This window comes from Lissotriton vulgaris, chromosome 5, assembly GCF_964263255.1.
Source record: "Lissotriton vulgaris chromosome 5, aLisVul1.2, whole genome shotgun sequence".
NCBI lineage: Eukaryota > Metazoa > Chordata > Amphibia > Caudata > Salamandridae > Lissotriton > Lissotriton vulgaris.
Window position 1 is genome coordinate 268,056,694 of NC_141693.1, and position 19,025 is coordinate 268,075,718.

Below are 19,025 nucleotides of genomic sequence, written 5' to 3' on the forward strand. Positions count from 1 at the left end.
GGCACGAAAACTCCTGCTCTATGCACCATAGTATCTATATCTGGAATATCATGCTGCCCTGTCTGACGCAGGAGAAACCGTCGCTCCGTTTACTACATGAGGCAGGTCTCAGACACATGTCAGATGTTTATTTGAACAGCTCTTTTTTTAGCGGAAATGGACCTAGCTTATATTAGTAATCACTCGTTGCTGTTTCGTTTTGCAATGCATCGCCTGAGACATGCGATTAAAGTACACTACACCACATACTCAAAGGAACCTCCCGCGCTGGCCTCTTTGCAGTATGCGCTCACTGCCTCCAGCAATAAAAGTTTAATTTCGAAATTGTATAAAATGATAAAGCTCGAAAGTGTGGAGGCCCGGGATCGGAGTTGGGAACGATGGTCTGACTGTTTGCCTGAACCAATCTCAGAGGCAGATTAGAAATATGTATGTGGTCTGACTGGGACGCTTAGCATGGATGGGAATTTGAGGATTATTCACTTAAAGTGTATACACCAGGTGTATTACACCCCAATGCGACTGCATGGATATGGGCTGCGTGCATCTGCGGATTTTGGGAAAAAGTGGTGAGCTGTCTGAAGGTAATGGTGAGTGTGGATTTACAGTGTGATCCGCTTGCTTGCTTATTATGCTGTGTACCGCATATTCGAGGAGTAACTGGCAAGTTTGTGCGTCTGGCCCTGCTGATGGCGGCTCGGAGAGTGGCGATTACGTGGGGGGCGCAGATGCAGGCCGAAGGTTGAATTATGGATCAAAGACCTGGTCTGTTGTAGAGACAATTTGGAGACATATGCCGAAGAGTTGCCCGAGATTTCGAGGCTCAGAGACATCTGGGAGCCGCTGAGGATGTATCTACTTAGTCAAGGAGAATCTGAGGATGTCCAGTGAAGAGAACAGAGGGGCACCTTGGTTCGGCCGCCGGCCTTCAGCAATCCACCCCCCACATGCCTTATGACAACAGAGCATAGCGAATATCCATTAGCGCCACCCTCGAAACAAACAGTGTTCAGTGTCCACTGGACCCAATCGGTCTCCGCCACCACCTCGACCAAGTAGATAGTGAATTTATTCCATCCTGACTGCCTCAGATGTCACAGCTGTTTCCGCACCAGTCAATCTTTTTGGCTGAGCAGCCCTGTCTTCCTAATCTGTGTCGTTCAATCCAGAGTCCCCGGGCAACGCTGTCCGCACGCGCTGTGCCGGCCTGCCCTTGCAGATATGCCTGGTGAATTTCAATGCTGATTTCGCATCCGTAAAGAAATGTGCCTGCTACTCATGTGTGATTTTCAACTTGGTCGGATAAAACATGGTGTAGGGAACAGAGGCCTCTCTCAACACTTTTACAGGCACAAACTCTTTCCTTGCCGCCTGAACTCCCGGCGTGTAATCTGTGAAAAAGGATAGCTTGTCACCTTTATACATCACGGGGTCTTTGTCTCTCGTCTCGCGCAATATCGCGTCTGTCGGCATAATTCAGAAGACGCGCTATGATGGGGCGGGGTGGCGCGCCTGGTTTAGGCCTGGGCCCGAGCGCACCGCTATCAGCGCAGTGGAGAGCACAGGACCGAATAATTCACATAATAGTTCCTCCACAAATTTCTCCATTTTGGATATCGGCGACGTTTCCGATAGGCCTAAGATACGCAGGTTGTTGCGCCTAGAGCGCGCTTCCAAGTCCTCATTTTTCGCGCTGATGACTTCCAAGATTTTTTCCATCTGCAGGATCTGCGTTTTGGATTCGGCCTGCGCATCATGTGTGTCTGAGACTCGGTTTTCCAGGACATCCAGCCTGTGCTCATGTTTTTCAACCTTCTTTTTGACCATGTCCAACCCAGTCGCCAGCGCGTCTATCTTACGGTCAATCGTTTTCATGCCAGCTCGGAGTTCCAACAAAATAGACCGGTTATCATCAGCCGCGCTCTCGTTTGATCCCTGAGCACCTCCCGGTTCACCCTGATCACCCATGCCGTCTGCAGCCTGGGTAGTACGCCTATTTCCAAACAGCAATTTAGCCTGTCTGGGTTCCGATTTCGCCATGGCAACCTCTGGAGCTGCAGTAATCACTATTGTGCCTCCGATCGCGTGCCCAGCCATCGTATCAGCAACCACAGCTTTCAATGTCACTATCGCAATGTTCGAACCTGGACCACGTCGTCCGACACACAGCTGCACAGTGTATTCCGGTATGTGTCCCTGCCAGTCAGTTCATTAGGCCACACTTCCCAGGCGCAGGTAACATTTCCGCGTGTGGTCTCAGCTCGTGATTGACCACAGTCTCTGTCACTCGTCTCAGGAATGCCACGAGTCTTGTGCACGCCATGGAGCTAACCTCTGTACCCCGACATAGGACCAGACGCTGCCAAGTGCATGGCGCTTCAAAGCAGAGCCAGTATCCCCCCCTTCAGCTAAGCAACCCCCCCGTGTCCACCCAGACCCCCCGGCCAGCAAAACCAGCTCAGTGGGAGTCCCGATGTCCACAGACTGAGCCCCCCAGCCTCTAGGAAGCGGTCCCGACTCAGCCTCAGGTACCCGCAACCGCAGCAGCAGCAGCAGCAGCCTCAGGCCCGCACCTCTCGCCGCCCAGCAGCCCGATCCCCACCGCGCGCCACCAATATGGCGCCCAGTGCCCGTCGCGCCACCCAGCAGCCCAGGCCCAGCCTGTCCAGTCGCGTCGCGTCGCGTCTCTTACCCCGTCTGGGCACCTCCACCGTCGCTCCCGGTTGCCAGCTCCGCCTCTCCCCTTTCGTGTTCCGGCGCCTCCACGGTCACTCGCGCAGCCCCCAGGAGGCCGTGTTCTGTCGCGTGCAGACACACCACTTCCAACCAAGCTCCTCCGAGGACGATCCCAGCACTCGCTCTGCACAGGCCCACGCAGTATCGTATTTCCTCACAGTCTCTCGCAGCGTCTCACTCGGCTCCAGATCCGCACCGCCGCCTCGTAGAATTTCCACCTGCGACAGGGGCCCAGGTCCTTGGTCAAGTGTTCGGATACAATTCATCACCAGAGTGCCCCGACTCTTGATCCAGGCCGCAGTCACTCTACCGCCTCCATTTTCTCTCCAGTGCCGCGCTGGTCTCCGGGTCTCGGTACAGCGGCAATTGCTCTGCCTCACCGACACTGTTGCCTCCCTTGTGTTCCACGCCCTTCAAGCCACATCTCACAGCAGTTTTTCGGCGTGTGGGGGAACTGTATAAGGATGGTATTACAGGATGCAGTTGCCGGCGAGCGGAGCTCCCTCAACAGGCAGCCATTCCGCTTCGCGCCGAAGCCACGCCCCCAAAGTCTTGTGAATTCATGAGTTTTTTTTATCCTCTATGATGCATTAAATGAAGCACAGAGATCCAGTAAATGAATCAGTAAAGATAAAAGAGAAGAGAAACAGACGTTGAGTGAGGGCACACCTAAAGTGGCAGAGCAGATTCTGGAGTCTGTAGGCAAACAAAAAGAGACAAATAGTCTTGGGAGCAGGAACATCCAATCAACATGAATAGAAATAACATGATACCATGACTGCTCTCAGGTAGAGGTGACGAATAAAGAAGCAGGGTAGCACCAGTAGATAGAGTTGAAGTATGCATTTATGTCAGAGGCCCAAAGGATGTATCATTAGGAATAGTGGGAGGGTGTGGCAGTGGGTGGCATGGAAAGAAAGATGGATGAGAATGTGCACAGGTAAGCACCAACACCATTAAACAGAAGGGTTTATTGTACAGTGTTAGACCTGTCTGACTTTTTGGCGAAGTCCCTCCTAATTTTTTATTTATTTTGTCCCCTTTTTGCCCCTCATACCCTTATTAATTTTTGTGTCTACTGGATTTTTATAGGTGTTGGCCAGGGGGATAGGTGTTCCCTCTCCCCCTCATAGTTTTTTACCTCAGGTCCAGAGGCCTGTTCTGACAGGAAAGTTGGCACCACCTAAAATGGTGGCCACCAACTGCCCCAACTGTCACCAACAGAACCTGGCCATAGACCAACATAGGGCATTCCAGAACCTTCTGGTCCATTCTGGACCACTGAAGGGCAGCCTATATAAGGCGGAATGCGGGGCAGCCATTTTGTCTACCTGTGAGAGTCAGCTGGAGGACAGGCTATCCTGGCAGGTGGGAGGAGACTAGTGTAAGGGTTGAACTTCTAGACTGGGAAGCAGCCTATTAATTCCACTTCTCTATTCCTCCTGTGGGTTCCTTGTCCTGTCCCCGCTGGGAAAGTTAAGGGAGACCCTGGGCGCCTGACTGACCCCTGACTTCAAAATAGTAGGGTGTAGGTAGGGTAAGGAGACTGCAGCGCAGTGGAGCGCAGTCCTCTGCCCAGCATTGGGAACTGAACTGAGAGGGTTCCTATTAACTGTCCAGGAAAGAGGGCTGGGGTCCTAGTGAGGAGAAAACACCCTGAAGCTTCATTCTGTGGAACCCCTTTGATCCCCCCTTTTCCTGTTAGAAACAAGAAGAAAACTGTTGTCCTGGGTGGCACTGGGCACCTCTTACCTGGGTCAGAACTGGCAAGGAGCCGACCCTGTGTTGATGGACCAGTGGTTGGAGCCTGGTGGAAGATTCCCCTGAGCCTGGGCAACCTTGTGAGGCCAGCGCCGAAAACGGGACCCCGGGGCACCTGTCGCGCTTTGTGTGGATCCAGAGATAGGTGTGAGCGCAGTGCTCCTTCCCGGCGCCAGCGCGCTAATTCCCCCGTGAAATTGTAGAACTGTGGTGAGAAAAGGGGCCGAGGATTGAGCAGGCCCGGAGCGGAGTCGCTTCTCCCCCGCGCATGCGCAGTGGAGGCCGGGGCAGTGGAAATCGACGACGTCACTTTCGGGTGAGGAGCGCTGTGAGGAGGCGGCTTCGGCGAGTGCTCGTGTGTGATCTGCGCGCCGAGGGACAGATCCGGATGTGAGGAGCAGCCTGGCAAGCGGCTGATGCGCTGTGAGCAGCGCTCTGGTTCTGTTCTCTCCAGAGGCGGAGAGATCGAGGCTGTGTGGAAGCAGTCCCAAGGTCCAGGGGGTGGGCGGAAGATCCGTCTGCTGGCCCCCCTTTTCAAGTAAGCAGGGAGGAGTGTGGGGTAGCGTGGGAGAGCTGGTCAGGCCTCCTACGCGTTCAGCTTCGTCCTTCCACTGACCCTAATTGAGACCAAGAGCAGGAGAGCCTAGAAACGGAAGCCTTAACAGTTAAAATATTGGCTGACACAAGAAGCCTGATCACCAGTGGGGGTTCCAGGAGCATAAAGTCGATATAGAACCCCTTGGCTCTTGGTAATTTATGACAGTTTGCCCCCCCCCCTTCTTCTACTGGAGTTGAGCTCTGGGGTAAACTTTGCTAGGTAAAGTTGGTATATTTGAACCCTCAGAGTTTATGTGATAAGAAGAAAGAGGGAATACTGGTGCTGGGGGAGACGCATATAGTTCATTGCATAGTACCCATACACAGTATTTCTGGAGTCTAAGCAAGTGCACTGTTGAAGCTTAACTTACATTAATAGACCTGAGAGTGTTAATATTGACTAAATGACAAATGTACTGTAATGTTAGCTCTATCTAGAGTCTTGCTTATCCGGTTAGAAGTGCTTACTATTACTAAGTCAACCTGAAATGTATTAAGTGATAATCTGCTATTAATTTAAAAAGCGTAATTGTTGACCCTGAAAGTGATTTAAACTGCTTTGAATTATTTATATGTGAGCTACTGAAATTTGACCACAGAGAGAATATTATTTTTACATAAAGCAGCACGTATTTTCATATAATTTTGGTGTAGTGTTTTTCTTTTTGAGTGCTATTGCGTGAAGTTACTTTTGGGTGGTCTGCAACCTTTACACTGTGCCTCTAAATGTTAGTCTTGCCCTAGGCCAGGCTACCTAATTCCAACATACAGTATTAAAGGAAGGGAGCTCAGATATGGTTGAACAACAGAACCTGGTCATTCAGCTTGCATATGGATTTTTCATGTGTCGCAAGTGTACCATAATCTCTTCATCAATAGTAGGTACAGAAGTCATAAGCTAATGTCTAACCTTGGCAGTAAAGAGAGCCATGGCCATCCAGCAATGTCAACATGAAGAGGAGCCTTCTATGCTAGCCATATCAAGTAAAAAGGGTAAGGCAGACATTGTGTGAAGGGAGTGTTACTGGTTGCATGGAGGAGTTGCCACATACACTGCCAATAGGAGGAGGGAAGTACAAATCCAGAGATTGTGTAGGAGCTCACAATCGTAGCAGTCTAGCTTCTTGCAGTTCCTGGTCATGTCTTAAAAGAAGGAAAGCCAAGTCCTAAACTGGGTAGTCATGGTCTAGCAAAATGGAATAGTGTTAGCATGTGTGCTCCTTGGAATCCATGTAGTGTACTGATTTAAGGGGAGCTTTACCCCTGCCTGTATGTCTTTGTGATTCACTTCTTGCCTCGGCAAGCAGACGTGCTGGATATTGGTTTATTACAGTGTAATATGCAGAGTTCTCTACAGACCACTGAGAACAGATTTGTCAGTTAAATCTTGCTTTATCAATTAAGCCGTTTCCCTATTTCCATGTTGATGTACTCTGAAAGATCACAATGCTAGAGAGTTGTGGTTACAGTTAAGTAACGTGTTTCTTCTCTAGCACTGAATAATTCATAGATTCATGGATTTGAATTAAAACTAGATATCAGTTTCTATCAAACACAATAAGTGTGATTGCAGTCTCACCTTAATGAAACTGGTTGCATAGAACTGCTTGTCCGAACAATGAATCGGCCATGGCATTTGTATCCAGGCAGGTCTGTTCTTTTAGGTTACTGCTTGTCAAACAATGTAGGGACACTATAGCCTACAAAGCTATTGTTGAGAACATGGTGTGCAAGGAGTGTGCCATACCCACATGCAGCCCAAATACCAGGATAATTCTCTCCAGCAATAGACAAAGCCCGCTGAGAGCCAAGGTGCTTAACCCCCTTTAGATAGGAGATGTCGTATACCTGAATGTCCAAAGACCACAAAAAGCTGGTCAGCCCTCAAAGCATCCTTAGACTATTCCATATTAAACTTCAGACCCACACAGATTCTTAGTGAGTGTACAGCTATGTCAGCACTCAAAAAATGGTTCCGGAAAAATTAATCTATGTACCACTGGTTGGTTGAAGTGGAAGTCAGGGGGCACCTTTGCCATTAAATGACGGTCTGTCAATAAATCATTTTATCCCTAGATCCCTGGAGAAACGGATTGCAGTCACACCATTCTCTGGGCAGATGCCAAAGCTAGCACTAAAGCGGTTTACCAGGAGAGAAACTTTAAGCTGGCTTTTGTAGATCAATTTGAATGTTGGTGTCACAAGCCAGACACGGATTGTGTTGAGGTTCCCAAAATTCAAACACCAAGAATAAAGGAAAAATCACAAACCCTGTTCATTAACTGCTTTATCACCTTCCGCAAGAGGAACTGTTCTGAAGAAGAGCATCATAAATTTAGGTGGATTTAGAAAAATATGACAAGTAATGCAGTATCTGTTGAGGCTGCACTGAAATTGAATGCAGGGCTTAATATGCATGCCAACAGCAGAAACATTACCACTTTGCACCATGTGTTTTGTAAGCGGATGGGGAGCCAAGCGGGTAAAACATCACAGAAAATTGAAGGTCATCAGGAACCAATTGGTGAGGGTCGGGGATCTCAGTTTAAGAATCTGCCCTAGCTGTCCAGTCAGAAGTTATAGGGCATATTTGAAAGTGACTAGCAGGCAGCTCTAAAGAGGCAGTAGCTTGATTCACCGATATTGCTTTGTCCAAGCAGGAGTGATCAAAATCAGTAAGCAGAGCTCCTTCCTTGCCTTGCAGAGGACCGTCGGGACAAAATGGAGGAAAGCATATGCAAAGATGTTTGACAATTTCCTTGAAAACTGCTTCCCTGTGTGTTTTCTGCTGGGAAGTGAATCCTTACAAATATTTCCCATTTCCTGCTCTCCCAAGTTGCAAACAAATCCAACTGCGGCTGAGCAGAGTGTTTTAAGACCTGCTGGAGTTAATTGTGCTTCAGCGCCCGCTAGTGACAATCCAAAATGGATTACTGAGTGCATTGGCCTGATTGTTGCTAAGTCCACACAGGTGTTCTGCTGTCAAGTAGACTTTCATGGGAATTGCCTTGCTGCTGGCCCTCGACAGAGAATGTGCAACCTTGTGCATTTTTGGTAGGCAATGTAAGGTTTTCTGTTCATTCTCCACCACAAAACGTCTTTCAATCGCAGGTGACAACCACCTTGCCTCCGACTGTCCTTTTTCCTGTCACTGTTGCTGATCTAATTACTGTTGGCTATGATGCATTTGAAGTTTGAAATATAGAATCAGCGGAATGGATGCGAACATGAGTTCCATTAGCAATATGTGAAGTCTGACTAGTATTGTTGCCACTTGCTCTGGCAATGGAAAGAACTTCTCCTAAGCTGTGATGAGGAAGGCTTTCAAGTAGGGTCTTGTTTTCCAGGTTATTGGGAAGGATGGATTTCACAAAGAGTCAGCCCCAATCAATTAAAAAGCGCCAGGCAAGCATGTTTTGCTTTTTCCATCTCTGCTGCTGTGCTGTCCAATAAGAGGCAAACATCATGGGTGCCTTGTCACTGACGTCATACACTTAATGAAAAACGCTGCGGCTAACTCGAGGACAAACTTCCAATTGGTAGTGCTGTATGCCAAAGACAATCTAACATACTGCCAGTAGGTCTGACGTTTACGGACGTGGAAAAAAGTGTCCCGGTGATCTAGGTACACAAGACATTCCCCTTTATAAAGCAGAGAGGAATTCTTGCATCTTCAGGACTTGTTCAGACCTTGAAAGTCTAGGATTGGTCTCCGACCATTTGTTTCTTTCTTGACCAGAAAGAACCTGAATAGTGTTTGATTGCACCCTCAAGTAGCTTGAGCATTTACAGATGCAGAGATTACAGATTTGTACGGTGCTCCATTGCTGGAAGTTGGCATCAATGGTCTCTGCAAGCACTCCAGGTTTGGAAAAAGCAAACAATTTGGAGTAACTAATGGTCCGTTATGATTGCTTTCCCCTTCATGGCAAAATCTGAAATACCCCCTCCCTCATCCAATAGAATGGAAGGGGAGGGGGGTACGGTAGGGGTCAGGTTTGCAAGATGCTGTCTTCACCATCTACTTGAGACTCCCCTCCCGGGGCATGGCCGGGCAAGATGGCCGAACAGACATGACCTGTCGCGGCTCCCGGTCCACGCTTGGCTCCAGCAGTGATTTTGGGCTTACCCGGCAACCCGCGGTCTTTCTGAGAGGGTTTCCGGTGAGGCGGAAGATGCCCTGATCACAGAGGTGTCTCTCACCTGCAAGTATGCGGCGGACCTCACCTGGAGTGCTCTCGTGCCCTTGTTGAGCCCGCCAGCAGCCAGCTCTAAGATGGTGGGCGAGCGGCGGCCGCGCTGAATCTCTACCCGGGGCCTAGCGGCTGCACCAGCATCGGCGAGTCACCCACACGCAGCGACCATGGACATCAGGCACCCTGAGGTGAGAGCCGAAAGGGGTTCCCTTACCTCTCACTGAAGCGGGCGACAACGTTTGCCTGGCCCTAATATGGCGGTCGTTCCACACTGATAACACTAAAGGGCGGCGGAGTCGAGCCCCGGGGAGCGGCCATGCGGTTCTCATCATCGCTTGCTCCAGCGCGGCGGGTAAGCCAGGTGCTAATTGGAGTTAAATCTGCAGAATATAGACACTGTGTTTCTCCTCCCCATTGGTTCGGTTCCCTGACGCTAGCGCTCCCTGGACCCTCCGCTCTCTACAGCACCAGTGTCCTCCTCGGGTGCCTCATCTTGGTGGCCTCTATATGGTGGGCCCCCACGCTGATGCTCCCGGCCTGTTGATACTGCTCTGAAGGCGGCGCCACTCCAGACTGCGCGGGAGGACACATGTCCTGCTTTGGATAGTACCAAACCTTTTGCTCCACACAAGCAACAAGGGCCTACAGTCCTTTCTCTAACTTTGCCCCGCGGCTCCCCCCGCAGTGGCATGACTGTCCCCTTGTGGCAGGCCACCGGCTGCAAGCTCTTCAATCTCATCTGTAGCCTGTGGGGCACCTATTCGCTTACTGGGCCAGTTGCTCCACCATGCCAAGGAGCTGGGGTGCGGCGGGAGGGAGCCACGCTGAAGAGGGAACTACTGATCCCTGCCTCACATATCTATCCCTGCAGGTGCGCTTGTGGTCCCCACGCACTCGCGGACGCCAACGCTCCCCTGGGGACTACCGCCATATGCCGCCTAAGAAATCTAGGACAAAGGCTCCCATCAAGGTTTCAGATTTCTTCTCATCTATTGACAAGCGAGTCTCGCTGAGAGGCGACCCCGGTGCAGCGACGATGGCGCTCAGGAAAGCGGAACTTTTGAACATGTTTAAGGACTCTAAAACAGATCTTCGTAAGGACATTGCTCAAGATATTAAGTCTTCCATTTAACAGCAGCGGCCTGATCTGTCCGAGCATCTCTCTACCTTGCAGCAGGATATTGACTCCATGGGTAAGAGAGTCCTTGACCTTGAAACGTACCACCAGGAGGAGTAGCGCCGCTCGTTAGAACTGCTGGACGATGTCAAGTTGCTCAAAGACCAACTATCCCAGGCGTACCTTAAAGCGGAGGACCTTGAGAATAGATCCCGAAGAGAGAATCTACGTATTAGGGACCTGGAAGAGGGTGCAGAGGGGCCGGACCTTGAGGCTTTCGTGATAGGCCTCTTCTCCGACACAGTCGCCCCCAGTCTCTTAAGATAAAACTGGACAGAGTTCACCGTGTGGGGCCTCTGCAGCGGGGTGAGAAGAAGCGGCCACGGGATATCTTAGCAAAATTTCACTCCTAAAATACCAAAGAGACAGTTCTACAGGCAGCAAGGTCTAAGGACTCCATCACCTTCCAAAACCTCTCCTGTAACATCTACCAGGATGTTGCTCCCGCAACGCTAGCCCGGAGACAACTGCTCAGGCGTTCTGACAACATCAGATATAGATGGACCTATCCATTCGGGCTCCGCTTCGAATTACAGAACAAGCGACGCCACATCACCGACCTTCAGGAGGGGCTGGACCTGCTTGGCATCTCCGTACCTACAGAGTCACCAGTATCGAACGCTCATGGAGGACCTACTGCTGGAGGCCCCTCCACTTCTGCTTGGTCTCGTCGTTCGCGGCGCTGACTCTTCATGGCTGTCACTGAAGGTGGGTTCTACTGCCCCCCCCCCGCTGCCTAGTGGTGCTTCCCATTGTTACTACTCCGGATCTCGGTCCTGTGGTAGGGGCCTGCATCTACCGGGTGAGCTAGGAGGGTCGCTCCCTTAAGCCCCGCTGCGGCCTCTGCTATCCTGGTGACTCCACATCTAAAGACGGTCCCTTGTCAGCCAGGGGCCCTTCCTTGCTAGTCGGAAGCTGCCCTTTCGGACTCTATACTTGTAGACTTACCAATGGTAATCCTGTCTGTTGATATTGTTAGCTATAACCAAGCCCTAGGTGGCTTGCCTCGCTATTTAACATGTTTACCTAGGGAAATTCTGGTTTGAGGCTGAAATGTGATTATCCTCTGATTGATCGTACATCTGCTCTGCTCTTAAGCACCGCCATGCATCACTACTGATTTAATAGCCCATTGGAGCGGGCCTGGACTGGCTCCTCGGACCCGAAGTTCTCCATGATCTCACAGGGGTTCTATCAACCCCGTGCTGGGATCGTGACGTTAGATTGTTCCTATTATTTGTATTCTTGTGTTCTTGGTTTTCTTGGGGAATTTGGGTGGGTTTGGGGGGGTTGGTGGCAGCGGCTTTTTAACTTCAGTTTCTTTGGAAGCGTTGATGTTACACGACAATGTTATCAACTGGCTCTAGCTTCACACACTCGCATGGGGGCATCTTTGGGTGGAGCGATAAGGGGTTTCAATAGGTGTAGAAGGATAGTTGTCCCTTTCCTGGTGCAATGATGCCGGTCACCATAGCAACCTGGAACGTCAAGGGCCTTAACTCGCCACAGAAACGTCTTAAGGTCTGGAAATACATTGTGTACCACCACTTTGATGTGGTAGCGCTGCAGGAGACTCATTTAGCTAGGTCTGACGACTCCCGTCTCAAGCACAAACTCTACCCACTAATATACAGATCCTCGGCACACACCAAACATCGGGGGTGGCTGAAAAGTTATGAATAATCACAATAGAGAGAATACTACAGTGGCAATACTGTTTTGTACTGCTATCCAATTCAAAATAACTTTATTCGGTTTTTAAAATGAAAAACCATAAAAGTTCATAGAAATACATTTTTATACATTGGTTAAGTTAAAAAAAAAAAGAAAAACTTTTAAGTCATAAGTTTAAAATACAGTTTATAAAATCAAGTATTTTAAAAGATGGGTAAACTTTTACTGCCATTCCTTATGGTCTCTTCATTCATTTAATTATCAGAGATTAGACCGATGGCGTACGCAAAATTTCAGGAAGCGTACAATTGCTTTTGCTATCAGTTCATTTTCAAGATATTGTAACGCCAAGTAAGCTGGGCGACATTGGCGTAAGCCCCAGTATTTTAGTATGGGCAATAGCCATTGTCTGCGGGGTGCCTCATAGAATTTACAAAATAGGACTGTATGTATCGTTGACTGTTGTGATTGGGAATCGCAAGGGCACAACAACAATTTTGATGACCAATCATTCTGTGTGGGGAAACAGACCATTAAATGGAACATATTGAACCTAAAGCGTGTCAAAAGTAATTTTTCAAATTGAGTCATATTATACATCAAATAAGGTTCAACAGATGGTGCTGTTTGAACCAATAAACTTTGTTGTACAGAGGATTTATGGATTTCTTTTAGCAGACGTATTTGACGCAGATGTGAAAGACATGCTTTCCTCAGTTCTAATTTGGAGATACTGTTTAGAGATGATGGATCTGTAAAATAATGACTGTATCCCATGTCTTTTAAAAAGGCTTTTACATAGGCTGTCCATTTCATCCTCCCCTAGTGCTCAAGCGTCTGTATGTCTTGAATAATGAGTCTGGTTAGGTGGCATTGTTCGGTGACCCAAATTCTGCACCATAGCATTATAGGTTGAGTTCTTATAATATCCTCTAGATGGTCTATGCCCAGCTCTTCATGACAGGCGTATGTAGAGGAATTTTTCGGTAGCCCTAGTAGGGATCTTAAAAAGGCGTTTTCTGTTTTTTGTAAGTCAGTCACATTTGCGTACCCCCATATCCCTGCCCCATAGATAGCAGTACTGACACACTTTGCCTTATAGATTTTTAACATTTCTAAAGGTGGTTTATGACCCAGTTTTTGAGCAAATGATCTCAAGGCCGTTGTTGCTTTTAGAAAGGATAATTTCCTAGCAGTAATTGCTGCTTTCCACTTAAATTTGTCATCAATGACGATTCCCAAGTATTGGTAAGTGGATGTTCTTTCCAAAGCTTCTCCTTTCACAAATAGTCTTTTAGGTTTCAGGCTCTTTTTCCCCGCATGCATAGTAAAAGTTTTCTTAACATTTAAAAACAAGTTCAGACTTAACATAAATTCACAATATTTATCCAGCTCTCGCTGCAGTTCCACTGAAGTTCTGGCCAAAATGACCGCGTCGTCGGCATATAGCAAAGCGGGTATTTGCCGACGACCAACCGAGGGGAGGTCTTTACTTCCCTCAAGCATTGCTGTCTCGAGGCCATTTGTGTAGAGGGTGAATAAAAAGGGGGCCAGAACGCATCCCTGTCTGACCCCCTTTTCCACACCGAAGCTATCTGTCAGTTGGCCCTTTGTCCCGAATCGCACTCTGCCTGTTGTTCCGGTATAGAGTTCTCATAGGAAGTCCACGATAGGAGGGTCTACTCCCATTTTCAGCATGATCATCCACAGCCTTGAGTGTATAACACAGTCAAAGGCTGCGGATAGATCTACATACACCATGTGAAAGACACTCCCCTTGGCCTCTAAATACTTTCCTGACAGTAGGGACAGGTTTAACGCTTGATCTACAGTACCTAGACCCTCACGGAATCCGTACTGTATATCTGATATAACGTTATTGGTGACTGCCCACTCCTGGAGTCTCTCGAGAATGATCCGACCAGCGGCCTTCCCAAGAGAGTCCAGGAGAGAGATAGGCCTGTAACAAGTTGGTGAGTTTCGGTCTCCCTTTTTAAAGATCGGGCGGGACAAGTACAGAGGTCTTCCATGATTTTATCAGGCCTTCTTCTAGTGATGCGTTTAATACATTTGTCAAGAGCGGGGACCAAAGTTCTTCCTCGTATTTAAAAATATCAACGGGAACCCCGTCTGGCCCCGGGGCCTTGCCTATTTTTGAGGATCTTTATGCTTTCTGTACCTCATCATGCGTAAACTGCAGGTTTAACGGATAGATGACTTGATTCAATGAGTGCATTGTTTCCATATTATATGTTGATCCTAAACCAAAAACATTTGAATAATGATTTACCCATTCAGTGTTAGTAATTGCAACATCGATAGAGGGTATATCCTCCTTACCTGTAAGGTATGGTGACCTTACTATTTGCCAGAACTCAACTCTGTCTTTGAGTTCTGAGCTTTTCTTTAGACGCTCCCATAGATCGGTTTTTATCTCTTGTTTTCTGTTTTTCATTGCTAAGGCATATTCTCTCCTTAGAGCGGTAATTTCCTCCCTGTCTCTATGTTTCCTGCCCAATGCTTTTTTCAGTTTTATGTGTGCTTTAGTACAAGCTGAATTAAACCAGCCTTTCTTTGCACAGTTTTTCTGTTTACAAGATCTGGTTAGTGCCTTTTTTATCTTTTCTGTAATAGTATTGAAACTAGCTATTATATTAGAACTTTTTGCCTCATAGTCTAGACAAAGTGATATCTCGTTTTTGCCTGCTGTAACTACTCCTAAAGTGATCGCTTTTTTGTCAATGTTTCCCCATTTTAGGGTATAACCGTTAAGAGAACCCAGCTCTAGGTTTTGTTGATGTAGTAAAGAAAATGTATCAAAATCTTTTTGTTTTTTTTGTTCTCTTAGGGCGATTACAATCGGGAAGTGATCACTTAAAGGGTTTTTGACTACTTCAAATAATTCTATATTTGGGCCTTTGTGTGCTGAGATCATGACGTAGTCTATCAGACTCATTAGTCCCCTACCATTAAAGGTTGGTGTAAAGGGTACTTGGGAAGTTTTTAATTCGTTTGCAAAGCCCAATTCTAGTTCAGTTACAGCCTCATTCATTTTTTCGCCTTCGTGTGAGTGAGTAAAGTGAGTTATCATATTACCATCATCTTCCTCAATCCCACATTTATCTGTAGTATTATTCTCACATAAGTGGATATTGAAGTCGCCACCCCAAAGTATGGTACATGTTTTATTAATGAATTTCCCTTTTAAGTCTTGTAGAGTTAGAGAAATCTCTTGAAGAAGATTGGTCAGATCGTCTAGTTTCTTATTATTATAGAAGTTTACAATAATGTATAGCGTCTGTTTGGTTGTCTTTAGAATAACTATTTGGTAATTCTCATTTAGTTTAACAGGGACGATCTCTTCATGGAGTAAAGTATTGGCTATATAGATAATTAAGCCACCACTGTTTCTTCCAGATGAAGATTTTTTTGCTGAGGAAAGAAAAGTCTTGTATCCCAATATATGTAATGGCTCAATGGCCCAAGTTTCCTGAAGACAGATAATACTGCTCGCAGTCACTTGGTTTATAAAGTTAGGATTTGTTACTTTAGCCAGCAAACCTGCTATATTCCAGAAAGTTATATGTATTTAGGAAGTACTTCTGTTATGTCTGGGAGAAGTTATCTTAATTGATGAATTTCCCGGGAATTCAGGACTAATTTTTGTTTGTACTAAGTTAGTTTCATCATTTGGTCCTATTCGATTTTGGGTATTTAGGGTATTCTCTACTGTAGAGTTATGAATATCTATTTCCTGTGTATTGAAGGGACTATCTAACATCTGGCCTTCTGGGTTTAATGTATAGGTCACTAGTCCTTCGAGATGGATGTTTTCTTGTCAATCATTGAAATCAAGAGTGGATAGTGCAGCAAACCTATTTTGTTTTGGGATACTATAAAGATTGCCAGGTGCGGCAGCAACTTGTTGCCAGCGAGGGTCCCTATATTCTTTATGTGGCATTGTAGAAGGATAGGGATGAGGTGTGAAATGAGAATGCACCTGTGGTTGATGTCTTTGCATATGAACGTTCGGATATGTGAATTTGGGATACTGCTGTAAAAAGGGGGAATTGTTTTTGAGCATTAGATGGTGATCGAGAAAAGGAGTGGCTAAATTGGATTCCATTGTTGGTACATTAGTAATCAGATGTCTATAGAAGTACCCCAGCGGGAGTAAAGTAATGTTAAATTCCCAGACCGAGGGTGGAGGGGCTCTAGCCAGAGTTTTCTCGGCCCATTGCGGATTCTTGAAGCTTATGGATACACAGTCGCCTTCAAATTTTTTCTTTAAAGGGCCTATCCATCCTACTCTCTGTACATTGTTTATTTCTCCTGTGCATTCTATCGGGTAATTACAGTTTGCTATCAACCAATGCAAGATCTTATTTTTCAAAGATGAGAAAGTTTCCTCTTGATCATGTCTGAGTCTAGGAACGCTAACCAAAATCAATACGTAAGCACCACATTCGGGAGGAAGATTGATTCTTGAAGGGATCTGCCTTGAATTATATGGTGGGTCATGTATTGGCCGGGGTTTTTGAAAGTTTGTGGAGGTAGAAATCAAATGGTTATGTCTCTTTTTTTGTTCCTGGGATGATACTGTTATCTTTCCTGGAGTAGTAGTTACAGCCTGAGTGCTAGTAGTTGTACTTAGAATTGGGCTATTTCCTGTAGTAGGGTTGTTTGTAGACTTATCTCTGCTTACTAAAGGAACTGGATTTGGTTGTGGTTTTGTTGTTCTATCTACAGATGATGTAACTTTTTCTGTCTGTTTCGTAGTGGTGGTTTTGCTGGGACTTGTTTTTCCCGCTGTACTAGTAGGTGCAATGTCTCTAGTGGGAGTCTTTTTGTTAACAGCGATAAGTTCCTCAAGTTTCTTTTCAATTCGAGTCAATCTAGATTCGATTGGTGAGATGAAGATCGCCAGGAGATTGCCAACTCTTTCTATTAGTTGGTCATCTTTTATTTGTTTTACTGATGCGTCAAGGTTGTTTATATAGTCCTGGAACTTTTCCTGCATGTCTTCAGTTGAAGCCTCGGGTTGTTTTGTTATTCCACTAACTGTGGAATGTTTAGTTGTGGTTTTTCTAGATGGAACTTTGGATTTTTTACGTAATTTTGCAGCAGGAGGGATACTTATTATTGGTTGTTGAGTCTGTTTACGAATTGCGCCCTCTTCAGTGGGTCTTACTGATTTAGGACTATTCTCTTCTGTGTTTTCCGGAGTAAGATTTATGTTTAGATCTGGTGTCTTTTCTAGACCATTACTCGTATCAGAATCGCAGTCGATCAGTTGCTGATAAATTGATTTCATTAGGAATGGTATGAAGATCAGGCCGTATTTCTTGCGGACAGCCTGGTTGTGGCTCGTTATGTTTAGCAGGAGTTTTTGCCAGCAAGATTTCGCCAAGGGAGGAACGTTTAGCTGTTAATAGTTCGTGTGAGACCCTACGCTTGGCCGCTTCTAAGTCTTGTGAGACTCTTCTTTCAAGAAGGGAGATGCTTAAATCAATAGCGTCATGAGTTCTCGTAATGAAATTGTCAATGGGGCCAATGATGGATGTACTGTTTGCTGCAGCAGTTTTACTTCTACTTCCCCTGGTAGACATTGCAGTGTGGTCGTAGCAGAGCTACAATAGCATGCACTGAATGGAAAAATCAGGGGTCTCCCAATGAGTGTAATGCAGCGGAGCCCTATGTCGAAAAAGGTATTATCCTTCAGGGGTATAGTATACTAAATAGCAAGGGCGCTTTTTAGACACATACAAGTTGTATTAAAGGTTTACTGAAGGTTTACCTATTGAACCGTTGGGCAGAGATGTTAAGGGGGTGTACCCAACCCGACCTCCTCGTCCTCGGAGGGCCTCAGAGGGCCCGCCCTTTGCCCGGGCTCGCCCGGCGTCCCGCTCGCGTCCCGCAAGACGGGGGTGACGCCGGATTTATGCGCCTCCTGGCGCGCAAAGGTAGCGGTATGCGCCGCTAACGCTGCTGGGATTTGTGGTCCTTGTGCCACGCCCACACTCCACTCAGCTGCCGGACCCCCGAGGTGGCTGAAGGGGTCGGGCGGCGGCGGGCGGGCTATATCGATGCAAGATGCGGTGTCCCAGTTCAAAAGGAAGGAAGCGCCTGTGCTGCGGTAAGGCTCACGGTTTTTGTTGTGGTTTAGTTTCACCCCCTCGACCGGGGTGACGCCGGATTTATGCGCCTCCTGGCGCGCAAAGGTAGCGGTATGCGCCGCTAACGCTGCTGGGATTTGTGGTCCTTGTGCCACGCCCACACTCCACTCAGCGGCCGGACCCCCGAGGTGGCTGAAGGGGTCGGGCGGCGGCGGGCGGGCGGGCGGGCTATATCGATGCAAGATGCGGTGTCCCAGTTCAAAAGGAAGGCAGCGCCTGTGCTGCGGTAAGGCTCACGTTTTTGTTGTGGTTTAGTTTCACCCCCTCGACCGGGGTGACGCCGGATTTATGCGCCTCCTGGCGCGCAAAGGTAGCGGTATGCGCCGCTAACGCTGCTGGGATTTGTGGTCCTTGTGCCACGCCCACACTCCACTCAGCGGCCGGACCCCCGAGGTGGCTGAAGGGGTCGGGCGGCGGCGGGCGGGCGGGCTATATCGATGCAAGATGCGGTGTCCCAGTTCAAAAGGAAGGCAGCGCCTGTGCTGCGGTAAGGCTCACGGTTTTTGTTGTGGTTTAGTTTCACCCCCTCGACCGGGGTGACGCCGGATTTATGCGCCTCCTGGCGCAAAGGTAGCGGTATGCGCCGCTAACACTGCTGGGATTTGTGGTCCTTGTGCCACGCCCACACTCCACTCAGCGGCCGGACCCCCGAGGTGGCTGAAGGGGTCTGGCGGCGGTGGGCGGGCGGGCTATATCGATGCAAGATGC

At 47.8% G+C, this 19,025-nt stretch overlaps 1 protein-coding gene across 13 annotated transcripts in view; it reads right to left on the minus strand.

Moving 5' to 3' along the window:
• Positions 1-19,025, minus strand: part of KIF1B (kinesin family member 1B) — a 1,388,545-nt gene that overhangs the window by 803,954 nt on the left and 565,566 nt on the right. The gene's annotated exons all lie outside the window — the stretch shown is intronic.